This window comes from Acomys russatus, chromosome X, assembly GCF_903995435.1.
Source record: "Acomys russatus chromosome X, mAcoRus1.1, whole genome shotgun sequence".
NCBI classification, from domain to species: Eukaryota; Metazoa; Chordata; class Mammalia; order Rodentia; family Muridae; genus Acomys; species Acomys russatus.
In genome coordinates, this window is record NC_067169.1 from 25,322,879 (window position 1) to 25,342,052 (window position 19,174).

The 19,174-nt window shown below is 39.3% G+C and overlaps 1 protein-coding gene across 5 annotated transcripts in view; it reads right to left on the reverse strand.

Annotated features, from left to right (window-relative positions):
- Mid1 (midline 1) overlaps window positions 1–19,174 on the reverse strand; it is a 351,166-nt gene that overhangs the window by 160,720 nt on the left and 171,272 nt on the right. The window contains exon 1 of one of the 5 annotated variants that reach the window (XM_051141307.1): window positions 5,971–6,269. The exons of the other annotated variants lie outside the window; for them this stretch is intronic. The gene's annotated coding sequence lies outside the window, so the exon portion shown is untranslated. Of the gene's footprint in view, window positions 1–5,970; window positions 6,270–19,174 lie in introns of those variants that run through there. 5 annotated transcript variants of the gene reach the window in all.

Here is a 19,174-nt window from a genome sequence, read left to right on the forward strand (position 1 = left end):
CTTGATAGGAGAAAGACGTTTGGATGAGTATAATAGATAGTATTTGTATAACTGCATATCAAATGGTTAGAAGAAAGGATTTCTAACTGTTTTTTCCAAAAAGAATTGATAATTTGCAGAGACAGATACCTTTAACTTGATTATATAATACACAGATGCACTCAAACATCACATGGATTTCATTAGTATATATAATTTTTGTATTTCATGCATCAATTAAAAGTCAAAAAAACATGATGCACAGAAATAACAGTGAGACCCATTATACTGCACACTTACTAAAAGGAGGGGGCTACAATGGAGTTGTAAAGTGAACAACAACGAAAAAGATTGTCAGCACAAAGGAAAAGAATGCTGTACAAAGAATATACACCCATAAGCTAAAAATTAACTTAAACTACATAAGAATATACCTGAATACAGAAGAAAGTGGAACATAAAGCATTTGAAGAATTGACACTCTGCATGGAATATTTTTCTCTGATAAATTAATTTGAATTAAGAAATCATAAATTTCTACAGGTGAACATGGAGGCAAAAACAAAAAACAAAAAACTAAATGCCAGGCTCCGTGGTGCATACCTTTAATCCCAGCATTTGGGGAGGTAGAGGCAGGCAGATCTCTGTGAGTTTGAAGCCTGTCTAGTGTACAAAGTGAGCCCAGGACAGCCAAGGCTACACAGAACACTGTGCCTCAAGCCCTCCCCCCAAATAAAACAAACTACCCTAAATATTAAAAATACAGATAATTTCTCAGTTCCCTTAAGTTCAGTAAAGTTTAGACTATCATCAGTTTTTAGATGGATTTTCATCCTAACAAATATAGGTAAGAACAAGTAAGCAGCCATTTTTTTTCATGGGATAACCTATATTATACTATTGGTATAAAAACTGCACCAGATTGGAAGTTCTTTGAAGGCAAGGACCATATCAAATCATGTTTAGAGCCCAAAGTCCATCTGAAATACAAAAATCACTCACTGTGTGGCTTTTCTGAATGAATTAAGTAGATTAATACTGGATGTGCTCAGTAAATGCTGAATGTTAAGAAATGAAGAGCCTTGATATTTTATTTATCATACACAGTTGACGAAATGTGGAGCCTTTAAACAGCCACTTATATACTACAATCACGACCACTTTTAAGTCTTTTTAATTCAGAACTTGTCTTTTAAAGCATGAAGAAGATACGTTTTCAAATTTTCAGTTTTCAATTGTATTTTTTTGTGTGTGGGTACCACATTTTTTGACCTCCGTTATATCACTTACTGGAGGACAATAAAGATCTAGGTCTTAATGTTGTGTCAAAGAATATCTTCATCTAAGCAAAAAAGAAATCTTTTTTTTAATTCAGGTGAGCATCAATATTGTGTCCTCTAGTTAAAAGAAATGTCTATATTGTTCCACTTAACAAGATGCAGTAAAGAACCTAAAATGAAAGCCAAGATGAGTTTGGTGTCAGATAAAGGAACCTGGTAGTGTCAGATAAAAGAACCTGGTAATAAGCCAAAAATCTTCCCCTTAAACTTCCCCGTACCTACACTGAGATTAGGTTCCAGTTTGCCCTGGCTGTATTACCCTTGCTCCAATCACAGTGTATTTGCTATTCTCTTCATTGAATGAACTCGTTTTCATAGCAGATTTGGTCACAAGGTTAAAGAATCACTAACTAATTACTCCATATAAGCAGAATAATCTCTCTGGTTCTGCTTGGGGATGCCTGCACTGGTGTCCAAGGCCTGGGCTTTCATCATGGAAACTTCAAGTCTGACCCCTGCAGGTAGATAAGTGAAATACACACCTCCAGCCAGATCCTGGTGGTTTGCTTTTTTTTTTTTTTTTTAAGAGCCTGAAGTTCTGAAAATTACAACACTCACATTATGTCCAACAGATATACTGACAATCGTGACACATGTTGGACATCTCTCTCATTTTACAAGGTGCTCTTGGAGCATAGCAAAAAGTTGATTAAGAAGAATTTAAATTACATCTCCCAAATATTATGATATGGTCAGTCACTAATTCTTTTTTCTTATCAAGAGAATTTAAACAGATATGGATGAACTGGGATACTCAAATCATGTGGATTAAATATTTAGCACCATCTTTTCTTAATCACATAAATTACTCTCTGACTAAATATCCTCCCCCAAACCCCCTCAGCAATGCAAGACCCAGGTTTCCATAGCTACCATGGATGTCTATTTACCACACAAGGGATCAAAGCCAGTAGACATCCACATGCACAGTTAGCCTTAAAACTTGCAGGAATGTCTGTGGATAGCATGCAACTACCAATTAACAGATTTGTTTGAAGCCTTTGCGGTCCACAACCAGATAAACTGGGAATATGAGTCACCCTGAACACTAAGGAAAAAACAACTAAAAAAATCACTTTGAAACAGCCAACAAATATCTGTAAATTAACAACAAGTCCTACAATGATAAAAATTTCCTGAGAGTCAGTAGAAAACAAATAGAATTTTAGCACATGTTGAAGATGTCAAACTTTCTAAAGCATATACAAAAAAACTTAAAACATCTGTTAAAAGGGACTATTTTCCAGATGCACATTTAAAATCCAGTTATAGCATCTTCCTATTAAGTATTATAAGACTGCTTGATCTCAATGTTGGAACAAATGAGACCAGAAATTTTTCAAGGCTTCACTTGCAGAGGAAGGAAGCTTTACTGCATACTTGAGACACTGTGTGCTAGTAACAGAACAAGAAGAAAAATAATAATGAAGGAGAGGTTCTGTTTTCATCCCCAGAATGTGTTTTGAGAGCCTAAACCTACACAGGTAGTTTTTCTGGGTGTGGGAATTTCAGGTTTGCCTCTAACTTGCTTTTCTCTTTATATTTAACTTTTTATTTTTATTTTTTTGCCTTTACTTCACCATTTGTTCAGTGAGGATCATAAGGATCAAGTTGCCCTTCATTCTCTCCTGGGGATGTGATTGGGAATAAATAGATCGTGTTTGTAAAAGACTTTTTAATCCTCTGAGGAAAGATTACTACCAAGACTTTCATTATTAAGCCAGATGTCCTTGGGCATTTTAATTCCAATCTAAAGAATTCAAAATAGGATGATAGAACTGAATTGCAGCTTCCTTGGATCAGCAGTATCTTAGCTTCACAAAAATGTAGTAGCTGAGAGACCTAGAGACTAAAAAGAAAGTCATTTTAACTTCTTAGAGTACTTTTCTAAAGTTATTGGGACACTAAAAGCATGAAATATGTCTGGTAAGAAATTTTGTCTGGAAAATCTATACTTTTTTCTTCCAATTGAGTATGAAATATTTGTTCTTAGTCTGTGGTGGGACAATGAATGTGACTTGCTATTTGGGGAGGATATTTGCAGTTGTGGGAATGCCATAAGCAAACCTGTTGTTTTTGGCTGGGTTTCCATAACAGGTGGCCATGCCTTTCCTTTTGCCTGGGAATGTAGCAAATTCCTTTTCAAAGAAAGTTCCGAAAAGTTTTCCATTTGTGATCAAAGTGCAAAGAGAGGTTGGCACAGTTTAAAATTACTCCCTGACAAACACAAGTCAGGTTTGTGCTTTTTTTTTCTTTTGGTCTCACTTAATATGGCCCTACCCTATAAGAATTCTGACCTATGCTGTACTTCTGCTGACAACCTGGCTGAAGCCCAAACCCCCTGAACCCTACAGACAAATAGGCAGCCTTCTAATTCTGTTGGCAATTTCTGGCTATGGAGAACTTCTAACTAGTTAGTGGTAGGGATCTGTTCTGGGCTGCCACCCCACTGTTCAGCATTTGCACAGCCCTAGGGACAGATCACTTACTAGCAAAAAGATTGAGTTTCATTGCAGAGCTGATGACACATGGATTGGTTTGATAGTTAACCCTGCAAATACAGCCAGGGGCTGCTGGGCCTAAAATGACAAATTGCTTGGTGGATATGATTCCTCTGTCTGAATGAAGGTGTAAGGTTCTCCTCTCCTCCCCTCCCCCAAGAGAAACAAGAACAAACCTGGGATTTCCCACATGCAGTAATGCTACCGTCCCATGCCTGGTTTCATATGTGAACAATGATTCTCTACTCTCCTTGCATCTCCTCCTCCAGTCCCACTCTCTTTTCAAGTACCCAACAGGCAAAAGGAAAACATTATATACATATCCAGAGATGTGGGATGAAAAGCTGTCCATTCATTAAATAACTAAAGCCTTACTACATGCCTACTTGTACACTTCAAACTTCAACACTGGGCTGTTTTCCAACTTTATACAAATGCCAGTTATACATGAGAAAAATCATCCCAAGTTCTGGACAGCCTGCCTTAGGCATCAGACAGAGGGAGTGTCACCATTCTAGAGGAACTATGTGGGCACAAAGAGGCTAAAAATTGAGTTCACACATCACCAAGGACAAGACAGGTGGTTCCACACAGCATCAAATAACGTCTTTGTTCTGGCTTAGGACCTTTGTCAAAAATATTATTGTGTGCCTATTCTCTTTCTTACTCCCTTCCAGTAAGCACTCTTGCCCCAATTGCTCATCCTATGTGGTTGCAAGAAATTCAAAGAATGAGGTTGGTCTTTAAAAAAATCACAAAACTTAGAGAAAGCTAGCCTCTGCACCAGTCTCCCGCTAGGCAGTGGCAGTTTGTTGAAAGCACATAGCCTTTCATGTGCTTTTCTTCAGTCCCTGGGATTTGCCAGGCATGATTCCATAAAAGCAAGTTAGGGAACAAGAAAGTTGAGAGGCTTTGCTCTGGACCATTCTGGTGTGGCCTCTGCTTTACCTCTGGAAACTGCAGCAAAAGTACAAAAAGTTGTAAACTCCTTGGCCCAACCACTAATGGGAACGTTCACTTTCCCCTAAAGTGAACACTCTGGCGTGGGACATATCCAACCCAATTGGAAGAAAAAAGGGAAGAGGTTTTCCCGGTGGCAAAACAGATGCTCACTTCCCCAGCCGGAGTTACTCAGCTCTGGCAAGAGTAGCATTCCTTCTCTGTAATCGCTGCCTTTCCCAGTCACTGAAAGAATTTTCTAGTCTTCCCCTTATGAGTATCTTTTCTGGTATTGAAATACTGACGTAAGATTTTTTTTTTTTTAACCACAACTGTGATAGAGTTGTAAATTACACCCTCTTCCAGGCTTTCTAATGCAGTTTTTCCTTTTCTCTTCTTTCTCAACGGCAAAGCTATAAACCTCATAAACTTCTACCTAGGTTGATAAAGAATTTTATCCCCATGCCCTAGAGCCACGGAAGAAGCTGCTGGCTTAGAATTCTTTACAGAGACCCACTTAAGTAACCCTCAAACCCTTTCTCCGTTCATTACTTTCAACACTGTGTTCTCACGTCCAAGAAACAACACAACTCCTAAACTGCTAGAACGTTTTTTTTTTTTTTTTTTTTTTTTGAAAAGTCTGTAACACCCCCCCCAACCCCCAACCCCCAACCCCCGCCTCCGCTGGAAGTGCTGCTTGTTCCATCCGGACTGGTTTCGCCTTCTCAGCCAGCCGCATACTCACACTAAAGCGCTCAGAATGTGAAAGCAAAATAAGATTCTGTGTAATTCTTTGTCAGGCCAAGCAGTTGTCTTTATTCTAACCTAAAGCATAATAGGGTAGAGGCTAAAAGCTTGCGATGAATCCAGCACAATACATTCCCGAGGCCCGCAAACTGGAATTGATTTGCATATTCTACAAACCGCTTTGAACCTTTTACAAAGACTGCCTGACATCAGCAACCACTCTTAGAGGCAAAATCTGGCACGAGGTAGTAAGGTCGAGGCGGTAGGGAGATGGCAGGTGATGTGCTTTCTAAGGTAGCCTTAGGAAGAAAACATAGTCCCGTCTTTCCACCTAATGGATCTGTTGGAACCCTGCATTTGATCACTCCGCAAGCTCCCGGGAGTAACAGGTCGCAGGGGTCCCAAGCTAACCCCCACTCCGTGGCTGGCGCCAATGCAGCTATAACCACAACCTTTAAGCTTACCTGCCTCATGTTTAGAATTCCATGACCCATCCGGCAGGGAGCAAGCTGCTCGGAAGCGCACCCGCAGGCTTCCAAGCGCAGACACCAAAACCGGCAGAAAAGCCCACAAGACAAAAGCAACTCCGTGGAATCCACAGGCAGCAAAGAGCACGTTTTTCGTCCCCCTCCCTATTTATTCTTTGATCTGCTTCTATAAGCACTCTACCCAAGACAATGTCAAGTTTCTCAACCTTTCCTTTTCTAGCCTATGAAAAGTCGGGCACAGGCTAGCGAGGACCGCCTGGCTCTTATTTCAAATCAGTTCACAGGGACGTCGTAGGCGGCGGGCTTCAGTCTCAGAGAGTCTCGCCAATCAGGAGTTGGGGGTGGACCTGGGCGCAGGAGAGGCTGCCTCTACCAGGATTAGGGCAGCTTTCAGGAGTCAAATGACTGGAAGCAGCTGGATGTAGTGTCCCTGCTCCCAAAGTAAAGGATGAGTTCTATTCTTGTCTAACAGACTGCATCTGCTCAAAGCTTAACTAGCTCCGGGCCCTAAATCCTTGCACTTCAAGACACCCCTTAAAAGCATTAAAGCATTAGAAAGGTGCAGAATTATTTCAGCAAGAAAACCTCAACCCTCAGGACCAAAGGATATTTTTTTAAAGTGTGTCTTGCTCTAGATACCTACTTTTGCATAAACAGTGGAGGAAAACCGGCACTGCTGTGACTACCGCTTTAACTGAAACAAGCAATCAAGAAACAAGGTGTTACTCACATGGTCTTCATGTAAACTCTATATACAACCTATGAAAAGGAAATGTTAATGGGACTGTGCACACAAACATTTTGAAATATAATAAGTGAAGAACAACCTTCACCACTAGCGAGTCAAAGCACAATTTCAGATAAAAATGTGCTCATAAGAACAATAAACACAGCCGGGCGTGGTGGCGCACGCCTTAATTCCCAGAGCTCAGAGAGATAGAGGCAGGCGGATCGCTGTGAGGTCCAGCCTGTGAAGCCAAGGATATGTCTACCAAGCGAGTTCAGGATAGCCAAAGCTACACAGAGAAACCCTGTCTCAAAACAAACAAACAGAAGAGAACAATAAACACAGACATTTGGTTAAGAGAACTATTTTTAAAATAAGCATGCCCACCTCTCACTGTCGTTGACTTTAGCAATGCTGATCTGCTAAGCTCACTAACACAGACAAGAAAGGTAGAACTAGCTGACTTCTTGGAAAGTTCAAGCCCATGTTACAGAAATTTTCCACAGTTTTCTTTCTGAACTCCCTATAAAAATGTAGCCCCTTTCAAGCCTCCGTGAATATGATTTCTATGTGACTCTGGCCCTTGGATTTAAAGAAAAGTGTAAACTGAGTAAAGACTTTGTAGAGCCAGTAATATATCTTTTCCCTAGCAAGTGACCACAGCATAAGGATAATCCAACAAATATTTTCAGTTTTGCAGTATTAGTGAAGAAAAGCTGGGCAAATAATGATTTGGTGGCTTCAGTAGTGCGGGAGGTATGGTTCAATATGTATGAGTTTGGCAAAGTTCTCTGAGATTTTGGCAGCGGGGCATGGGCACCTGGGAGTCCAAAGCTCTGTCTCAACTCCCCACTGAGAGTTTAGAGTCCCCCTAAACACATCATTTGATCTTCAGAGCCATCACTATGGCCTAGACCCAAACTTGCTTAGCCTCTTGACATTGTGATACCACACTCCCGAGATACCAAAACCAAAATTTACACACACACACACACACACACACACACACACACACACACACTGTTTTTAAAAAGTTTATACCTTTGTGTTGTACCACATTCACAGTTACCCTTGGTCATATGCAGCCTAGGTTCATGGGTTGGGTTGAAAGTACCTAGTAGATCTATGTATATAATTTTTGAAACCACCAGCATTTGCAGACAAATAATTTCCCACCATGGAGCTGTTCAGTATGTTGTCAAATATATCCTGATCTCTGCCCACTAGATGCCAATGTCTGTCTGAAGACTATTGTTTTTGATTTACCAGTATTATTATGCCTACTACGTTGGGTGCCACTTGTTTTTAAATTATCAATATGGCCTAATAATTGCCCATAATAATTATTACAGTAAAACCCACTAGCAATCAATCAAGACACAGACACCTGCTATATTTCAAAATAGCCTTAGTTAACCTGGGGCAGGGCAGACATTAACCTTCTAAACTACTTTCCCAATCCCATGCCATCTGCTTCTAATAATTTCTATCAAGTTACCTCCCATCCATAATCCCACATACTTGCTAATGTTCTTCATCTGGGCCGGATCTTCCATCCATGCCAGCCACAGGCTTTTCCAACCACCTAAACCATGATAACAAGAACTCCTTCCCTTCTCCTCCTCGGGTCTTTTTTTTTTTTTTTTTCCTTCCTCCTTCCAATATTCCCTCTCTCTCTCCCCCAAGGCCAGGAACCTTAGCCAAGCCTAGCTCATTTGCCCTGCCCAGGTGTGTGTCCTTTTATTAATCAGTGGGTCACAGAGATAGCAAGCAGTGATTAGCATCAAAATACATCAGACCACGGCCCCCCCAACAGAAGATAATGCTGAATGTCCTCTCGGGAGCCAAACCTGTGTTTGGTAAAATCAAATCTCAGTTAACATGTATGGGAATCTCCAGAAGAAGATTGTTAAACATGTGAATCATCAGGCCCCTTGTCCAAAAGAATCTGATTGAGTAGCCATGCCAAGGATGCTGGGGATCCACATTTTATCCCATTGCCAATGGTCTCTGATTCATCTTGAGAAAGCCTGACTCTACCACTGTGCTAGGTATATCTGAGCTCAGGATATGCTTTATATTAGCTGACTATGTTTAGATAGAGAAAGGAAGTGATCTGAATCTAGAAAGAAAGCCCAACTATGGAGAGAACTTCAGGCAAGAAAGACCTTAGTACTTTGAAATAAAATAAGCCTGATGTTTCCTCACTTGGAAATTAAGCATTAAAATATGTCACCTTGTTTCCATCCAATTAAAAAAAAAGCATTTGTTTAGTGTGTGTGTGTCCTGGATGCAGAGATTATCTATCTATGCCACAATCCCAGGTCTTAAGTTTAATTATGGCTTACTAGTTAATATTTCTGTACATGTAAAAGGTAGAAAGATCTCGATAGCTTCTGTGCCATTGATTAAAAGCAACTGATGCTTTACTCTCTTCCTTTTAAAATTTGGTTAAACGACTTATGCTTGAATTTAGAGAAGGATTTTGTTTGTTTTGTTTCTATCTGTGCACTGAGACAAGGATTTGCTGTGCTGTGTAGCCTGGTCTCAAACATCTGGGCTGAAATGATCCTACTGCCCCACTCTCCTATGTTCTGTGGTTATAGGTGCACCTCACTGCAATCACCTATTAAGGCTTGTTTCCTCCTGTTCTCACAGTGTTTCTGTCCACTGCCAATTAAAGCCCCTTCTCCATGTAAGCACACGCTTACTCTGCTCCCCAAGAGTAGTGTCATCACTTCTAGTCACCTACATGTTCACTATGATTTAATAGCAGAAGTTTAAGAGGAAAATTATTTAAAAGTTGTTTTTGCTTTTAGTAACTTCCCACATAGATCCTGAGGTCATTGAGGACTATGACAATCAGAATTCTCTAGAGAAACAGACTCAGAACCATATAGAGAATAATTGTATCAGTCTTGTATGACTGCAGAGACAGACTCACAGTTCTAATGCCCATATGTCAATTGGCAGATGCTAATCCTATACCACATCGAGGAAGGCTATTTTTCTTCTTCAGAGAAACCTCACCTTTGCTACTAAGAATTTCAACTTACTGCATTAAATTCACTTATATTATCAAGGATAATCTCTTTAATCACTGAAGTCAACTGACTAGATGTTAACATCTACCAAACAGCTTCAGGTCAAGCTAAGATTAACTGAGTACCATGGCTAGCCAAAGTGAAAAAGAGAAACCATTGCAAGGGCCCTACTCAATTATATGTCTCTTGTAACAAGAAGCACAGAGAGTGCATAGTCAATTATGTAATAAATATCCATGAAATTATTACAAATAACAAAAATTTAAACTGCCATTATTAGAATATGTGTTTCTTTACTCATAATGAAAATGTTCTAATAGAGTTATTATATTCTTTTTTATTGCAAGGTAAGAGACATAAAAATTTATGACTAAGTGGTTTCTGACAGTTGTACACCACGTCATATTGCCAATCAAATGCCAAAAAATTTACATCCCACATACTTTCTTTGGAAATTACTCAAAAATATGTTTTATCAAAATGAGGGCATTCAACCAGAAAAGGTGAAGTCATTGAAACTGAGCAAACAGAAGAATCATTATAAAAAGAACCAAGACAAGTCTAGGAGGAAAAGATAGCAGAAAGGACTCTGGAAAGTAAACAATGACACTGACATATTACCTTTAGACATTCATAAACAGAAGTAAATTCTGAGGCTATTAATAACTGCAAGAAAACAAAAGAGTAAAAAAAAAAAAATAGCATAGCCACAGAAAACCCTTTAACTTGACTGTCAACTCTGATACATAGGAAAAGATAATATGCAGTATTTAATCTAGTATCCTTCTTTCCCTTGTTGGTTTTTGTGGGTTTTTTTTTTTTTTTTTGAGACAAGATATTTCAAAGTCTTGCTAGTCCAGACTCACCAGGAATTTGCAATCTTCCTGCCTCTCAACATCTTGAGTGTTGAGATTAGACATGGACCCAAAAACTATTTTCTCTGGCTTCTTTGGTTCTCTCTTTAACTTTCTCTTGCTCTGTCTGTATGCATGTGTGATCATGTATGCATGTACATGCAGAGGTCAGAGGACAACTACATTGTATTTTGTGAGGCACCATCCACCTTTTTACATTTTTTGAGAAATGGCTTCTCAGTGTCCTAGAATACAGCTATTGGGCTAAACTGCCTTCCCAGGATGCCCTGAGATTCACCTTCTCCTCCATTTGCTTCTCTTTCCTATTCCTTTTCTTCCTTTTTACCTTCTCCCTCCCTCCCTCCCTCTCACTTTTTCATTCTCTCTTCCTCAGTCCTTTCTTTCTTCCTTCCTTTTTGGTACTAGAGCCTGAACACAGAGAAGGAAAATTTCCTTTTTTGATCATATATAGAATATAAAGATAATATCTAAAATAAATGTCAGTGAAAGCATATTATGTGAAATGTGGAAGTACATAGCAAATGAAATGTTTCCAGGTTGACAATGAGTTTCTTAGCATGTAATAGGATGGGGCAGGGATTCTGTTTTTCATTATGACTCTTCAACACATCAGCATATAATCATGTATTATTTTGATAAAAATTAAATTCAGTTGATAAAAGGACATTGGATGATTATTAAATCAGTTTCTTGTCCTTGCTTACGTGAGCTGATTGGCATTTCCCATTTCTCTTACCACAGTTTTAATTTTCTCAAGATTTATGATTGATTCATGTGTGCAGCCAGAGATCCATGCATTAGCTGTAATCTAAACTGTTTCAGATATTCCATGCTTTCTGCTCTCTCTTCAACTCAAATACCTTAGTAGTCAGACTAATCAAACTCCCCCTCCTTTTTATCTTATTCATAACTGGCATTTAAATTCTATTTAAATCCTCTATTTTGTGGTAGATTTATGTATGGCTAGGAATAGCTCGTTAATTTTGTCCATATTATAACCATTTTACTTCCTATCCCTAGTCTTTCTTACTTTCTTTATCTCTGAAGAGGAATATCCCCTCAAAAATGTAATATGTTGTGGTGGTTCGAAAAAGAATGACCCTCATAGATTCATATACTTAAATGCTTAGGGAGTGGCACTATTTGAAACTGTAGTCAATATGGCCTTGTCAGAGTAAGTGTGGAGTAGGTGTGGTCTTTTTGGAGGAAGTATGTAAGTGGAGATGACCTTTGAAGTTTTAAGAGGCCAAATGAGGCCCAGTATATTTCTCTTCCTGGTGCCTATGGAGCCAGATGCAGAACTCTAAGCTACTTCTCCAGCACCATGTCTGCCTGCATGCTTCCCTGCTCCCTGCCAAGATGAAAATGGAGTTCAACCTAGGAAACTGTAAGCAAACCCCAATTAAATGTTTTTCTTTACAAGAGTTGCCATGATCCACAGCAACAGGCTGGTTGATCAGTGGAATCGAATCGAAGACCCAGATATGAATCCACACACATATGGTCACTTGATTTTTGACAAAGAAGCCAAATCCATTCAATGGAAAAAGGATAGCATCTTCAACAAATGGTGCTGGTCTAACTGGAGGTCTATGTGTAAAAAAATGAAACTGGACCCATATTTGTCACCTTGCACAAAACTCAAATCCAAGTGGATTAAAGACCTCAACATAAAACCAGAGACACTAAGCCACTTAGAGGAAAAAGTGGGAAAGAGCCTGGAACATATTGGCACAGGAGACAACTTCCTGAACAGAACACCAACGGCCCAGGCCTTAATGTCAACCATTAATAAATGGGACCTCATGAGGCTGAGAAGTTTCTGTAAGGCAGGAGACACTGTCAAGAGAACAAAGCAACAGCCTACAGACTGGGAAAAAATCTTCACCAACCCTACATCTGACAAAGGTCTAATATCCAAAATATATAAAGAACTCAAGAAATTAAACACCACCAAACCAAATAACCCAATTGAGAAATGGGGCTTGGAACTAAACAGAGAATTCTCAACAGAGGAGTATCAAATGGCTGAGAAACACTTAAAGAAATGCTCAACCTCCTTAGTCATCAGGGAAATGCAAATCAAAACAACTCTGAGATTCCATCTTACACCCATCAGAATGGCTAAGATCAAAACTCAAGCGACACCACATGCTGGCGAGGGTGTGGGGAGAGAGGAACACTCCTTCATTGCTGGTGGGAATGCAAACTAGTACAGCCACTTTGGAAATCTATCTGGTGCTATCTCAGAAAAATGGGAATAGGGCTTCCTCAAGACCCAGCTATTCCACTCCTTGGAATATACCCAGAAGACGCTCCAGCACAAACAAGAAAATTTGCTCAACCATGTTCATAGCAGCCTTATTCATAATAGCCAGAACATGGAAACAGCCTAAGTGTCCCTCAGTAGAAGAGTGGATAAAGAAACTGTGGTACATATACACTATGGAATACTACTCAGCTATTAAAAACAAGGAATTCCCGAAATTTGTGGATAAATGGATTGAGCTAGAAATGATCATAATGAGTGAGTTAACCCAGAAGCAGAAAGAATCAAATGGTATATACTCACTTATATCTGCATACTAGCCCAAGGGGCATGTCCCACAAAAGCCTTCACTTACCAGGAAACTGGGACAGAGGGGAAGGCATCCTATTGGGACTCTAAATGAGAGACGCATGGGAGAATAGCAAAATAAAAGGATCCAGAGGGTCCTAGAAATCTACAAGTAGAACAATATGATAGGCAGATTTGGGCCCAGGGGTCCCGCTCAAACTAAGGCACCAGCCAAGGACAATACAGGAGGTAAACTTTAAACCCCTTCCCAGATCTAGCCAATGGTCAGAATATTCTCCACAGTTGAGTGGAGAGTGTGATATGACTTTCTCACGTACTCTGGTGCCTCACATTTGACCATGTCCCCTGGAGGGGGAGACCTGGTGGCACTCAGAGGAAGGACAGCAGGTAGCCAAGAAGAGATTTGATACCCTATGAGAATATACAGGGGGAGGTAATCCCCCTCAGGAACAGTCATAGGGGAGGGGAATAAGGGGAAAATGGGGGGGGGGGAGGAATGGGAGGATACAAGGGATGGGATAAACATTGAGATGTAACAAGAATAAATTAATAAAAATGCACAAAAAAAAGAGTTGCCATGATCATAGTGTCTGTTCACTGCACGAGAGCACTGACCTAGACATATGTTAATGCACAGAGGTGTTTTTCTTTGAATAATAGTTAGTGATTTTAAAAGTTCATTTTTAGCCAGGCATGGTGGTGCATACCTTTAATCTTGGTACTTGAGAAGCAGAGGCAGGAGACTCTCATGAGTTTGAGGGTCATCTGGTCTACACAGCAAGTTCCAAGACAGACAGAGTTATAGAGATCCTACCTCAAAAAAATGAAATTTTATGTATCAGATCTCTTCTTTCTGTCTGTGTTAGGAGCAAGCAAATCAGTATTCTTTATTTATGATCATGTGGACATAAAAAGGTGAATGTAAATATTACTGAAAAGAAGCTTTGAGCAGGATTTTTGCACTGAATACTTATATTGATATTTGCACTTCTCAACTATACAGAAACACTGTCAGAATGACAGTGTTGTGAAAAATTGGCAAATACCATCTCTCACTTCATTCAAAGTGTCCATGCTTAGATTTAAAAGGAAGGTAAAGATACAAAATGCTTATGATTAAAGATTTACAAATCTCTTTCCTTTGTTAGACACACCAGGTTCCTTGTCATTCTTATCTAATAGCTAAGGAAATAATATCCATTCTCATTTATTTATAATTGAGTAGCTTTTTCTCTGCTGGGAACCACTTGTGAAAATTCACACATACTGAGAATGGCTTTCATGTATTGTACCTCTGGTACAAGATAAATATACTAAGTTTTTTCATTGGAAGAAATACAAAATGTTTCACAGTAATCCAAATACCCAAGAAACTATACCAAATGAAATTTCACTTTATTTTCCTTTAGGTTATTAATTTACAAAAGGAAGGTCTTCTTACTTTTATAATACATAGATAGTGATGCTATTTGAAAATATTTTACTATGAATAATTTAAGTCATATTGTACATGGGACAAAATAACCTTATTCATATTTGTATCATTATCTAAGGTGAATCAAAATACCTTCTGATATTTGTGGAAGGGAAATAGTTTTATTACATTCATCTTTAGAAACCAGCCAACTGTCACATAAATGAACTCATCTCCAACTTGAAAAAAATTAATGGAGCCAAGTTAAGGGATTTCAAAAGACCTGATTTAGCACATGCTAACAGATCTGGTGAAATTGAAATGTGGAGATCAACACCAGAGAGAAGTGCTACTAAGTAAAATTAAAACCCCAAGAAATATTTATTCTACAGTAAAATGCAAGTGATGAATGAAAGGGACCTATTATCTATCATGGGCTAGTTATGCACTGTGTCCTAAAAAAGATTCAAAGATGTACAGCTGGTTCATGGGAAACTGGGCTCTAGAGCCTGTGGTCTTTCTAGCAATCTAGCTCCTGCCACCCTAGTGGAGATACCTTTCCTTTTCACAACGAGGAATTAAATCACAGAATGCCCAAGACTGTTCCCCAATCCCTCGTGCCCTGTGTCTTATATTATGGTGATAGGATTAAGTACATAAATTCTGACATGGTTCTGAAATCCCTTGCCTCAATCTACACAAAAGTTTTTATATTGTGTCAAGACATCAGGAGTTAGCCATTCTACTTTGAAAACAAATTGAAGCACTTTGATGATTTTTATGTACATTAAATGGCTCACAAAATTTGGGCTGTGATCATCCAGTCCTCATTAGGTTAGAAACAGTCCATGTACACACTGAAAGGGAGCTAATTCTAGGAAAAGTCATTATTGTGTTAGTCAAGACAAGATGTGAATTTTAGGAGCTATGTTTTGAGAACTGTAAATGAGATTTTTTTTTCATTATTCAGAATTTATAAATGAATTTCTCAATAGAATATAGCTCTGTGATTCCTTTTCACAGTTAATAACACAGCTTTGGAACTTTGTCCTTACTTATCATTGATTCACAAGTGGATTAGTCATCAATTTTGTTAGAAGCATATAAAGAATTGAAACTCTGTGTGAAATGATTTGCATTGCTCCCAGAACTTCCAATGATCTCTAGCATGGAGACAAATGCATCCTATAAGAAAACTTAGCTGGGCACGGTGGTTCATGCCTGTACCCTCAGCATGTTGGAAATTGAGACAGGAAAATGGCCATGAGTTCCAGGCCAGCCTGAGAAAAAGTGAGACCCTATCTCATTTAGAGAGAGAGAGAGAGAGAGAAAGAGAGAGAGAGAGAGAGAGAGAGAGAGAGAGAGAGAGAGAGAGATGAGAGAGAGAATGAGATAGAGAGAGAGAGAGAGCGAGAGAGAGAGAGAGGAGGAGAGAGAGAGAGAGAGAGGGAGAGAGAGAGAATAGAATAAGATAAAGAGGAGGAGGAGGAAATTTGGAGTGGAGTCTTAAGCCTGTGCAGAATCAAGAGAATCATGAGTTCTAGTTTAGCCTGGGCTACACGGAGAGACCATGTCAAAAGGGGAAGGGCAAAAAGATCTGTGGAAACCCTCCTGTCTTAAGCTCGTAGTAACAAAATGCAACAATAAATGTTTTCTTATATGAGAATGAACAATCCTTCATTCTATATGTATTATTGAGCATCCCCTACGTGCCATTGTTCTAGGTGCTGCTGATATTGAAAGATACTGATAAGCTACAAACTACTCTCATAAATAGGAGATAGAAAAATAAATCAATAAATAGAATTAAACTCATCTCATAATAACAGGGATGGTATAAGTGATATAGCAAGTTCTAGTTGGATGGGTAAGGTTTTTAAGGGAACATCTCAACAGAGCCCTATGGAAGTGAAAAAGTAAGGCTTCCTTCCAGCTCTATAACAGAGTAGCAGGGAAGAACAGAGTTTGCTAGCCCAGGTCCAAGAGAACAATTAAAAAGAAAAACTGTCCTCTTTGGAAGAGAATGATTAAAGGTGGCAGCTACAGAGCTAAGGTCTCAAGAATTCATGTCTGTGTCTGCCTATGCGCTTGCACGTGAGTGTGTGTGTTTGTGTGTGTGTGTGTGTTTGTGTGTGTGTATTTGTGTGTGTGTGATTGTTTGCACATCCAGTAGGGTTTTTAGATCAGCAGAAACGCTGGCATGCAACAAAATTGGGTGACACAAAAGATTTACAGCTGATGAATAGTATCTAATTGACATTTTTAGCTACGTGGCACCTCTGGAAGAAACCAGCTGGTGAGGTGAGATAAAAAGGCTGAGGAGGCTCCTTCCCTAAGTAGGTAGGAGATGGGTACAGAAGTCACCAGGGGTGGTGCTGTGCAACTGTAATCTTAGCACTTGGGATGTGGAGGCAGGAAAAGATCACATGTTCCAGACCAGTCTGATCTAAAAGAATAAAACCTGTGAGGAGGAGGATAGGAAAGAATCAAGGGAGAGAACACCAGAGGGAAAGAGAGAAAGAGGGAAGGAGAGAGGAAGGGAAGAAGAGAGGAATTACACAAGGGTGGCACTGGAAGTCAGGTAAGGGACTTGTAGCTTTCTGACTGTAGTATGATTTAGTAATAGCATGGGTGAGTCTCATATAGAGATGGAAGGCTGGGGAATGCCTTGCAGGACTCAATAGCTGAAATGCTAGGATTGGCATTTACTCAGATGGGTCTAAATGCAAGAAGAATCACTGACTGGAGAAACCACCATCTTGTTTCTGGCTCCTGATGATTGGAAATCTGGAAATATGCTGTAACTATCTACATAAAAATAAGGGTCAGAGATTAAATAGATAGACGGCAAAAGTTTGTAATATACAGAGCATGGTGGGAGACATTAGCCACAAGTACTTGATTTTTGTTCCCAAGGATATACAGCACTATAGTTAATAGCTTTGATTCTGGAAACAATCTCAGTCCAAGTGCCAACCATGTTATATTTCATGGCCTCTTCTAGGAAAATCATAACAAAGAGCCCATCGTTCTAAAGTTCCATTTAAAAAATCCCCAAGAGTGAGAAAATCTATGACATGGATACAATTGCTGGTTGTTTCTGAAACTGTCAATGATGGCGTTTAAGACAGCAGCACATTTACCAGTCTTCTAGCTATGGAACAGGAACCAGTTATCGAGATGCATTCACAAGGAGTTCCAGGGCCAACAACATGGCCTGAAGTTAGCTTCCCTCTCTTCAGCCCGAAGTGTTTTCATATGGGACACTCCTGAGCTTCTGCTTTGCAGGGCTCCTCATTATGGTTGCACCATCTGGCCTATAAGCTTCCATTCTTAGCTTTCATTGTATTCAGGGTATGTTTCCAGAAGGGTCTCTTGCAGTTAATCAGTGCTATATAAAAGATAACTTGACCCCTAAAGATCCTAATAAATCCAGATTGTAATCAGTATTTCAACCCTCATCTGTATTTCAAAATGTAAGTAGGCGAGGCCACTTTTTTTTTTTTTTATGTATTTTGAGCAAGTGACTTAAAATCTCTATCCTCAGCCTGGGCATTCCCCCATTGTATGGCTAAGAACAATGCATCAAAACCTTATAAATAAGCTGGGTGTGGTGGCACAAACCTTTAATTCCAGCACTCGGGAGGCAGAGGCAGGTGGATCTCTGTGAATTCAAGGCTACCTTGTTTACAAAGAGCTCAAGGACAGCCAGGGCTGTCACACAGAGAGGCCTTGTCTCAAAAAAAAAAAAAAAAAAAAAAAAGAAAAAAAGAAAAAAACAAACAAAAAACAAAACAAAACAAAAAACCTTATAGTCATAAGTTTTTCCCAAATATATCTTTGTCATTGCCCCACAATTTAAATTTGTCTTTCCTTTGTTAATTGGTTACAGAAGTCCTCTAAATCTAACCATTCCTTTGAGTTTATTATTTTTTTTCTGTGAAATGTTGTGAACATAAATGTTAATAAAATTGTGTCCCCTTCTTCCTGATATTCAGTATTTGGTTGCTTCAAATTATAGGGCTCCCCTTACTGATCCCTAAGAGGGTAGAAAAAAAGGAATTTTTCCCAACACTTCCTTTTCAGTGAGAAGATAAAAGGGGCTGGCTCCTAAGGTACCCTTTTATCTTACCTCAACTTGCCAACTACACACAAAGTTCCTTTCCTGGCTTTCACTTGTAGTCCATGTCATATGACATAGCCATTAAAAAAGCTACTTAATCAGAGACAGCCTCTTAGAAACCAGGATGGATTTCCCTCAGTTGACCTCACAATAGAAGGACAGTGCAACATGACACGATAATGTGCCCTTTCTGGTTAGCCCTTCCAAGCCCTTCATGAAGTGACCATTAATAACTCGTACACAGCAATAAATGATGGTGCTTTCTAAGAAATGGTAGGCATTATGTAGGAAGGAAAAAGCAAAGCTCATACTTATCCTAAATATCTGAAACCTAAGGTTATTCAAGTATATCATGCATCTTGACCATTCTCTCTCTCTCTCTCTCTCTCTCTCTCTCTCTCTCTCTCTCTCTCTCTCTC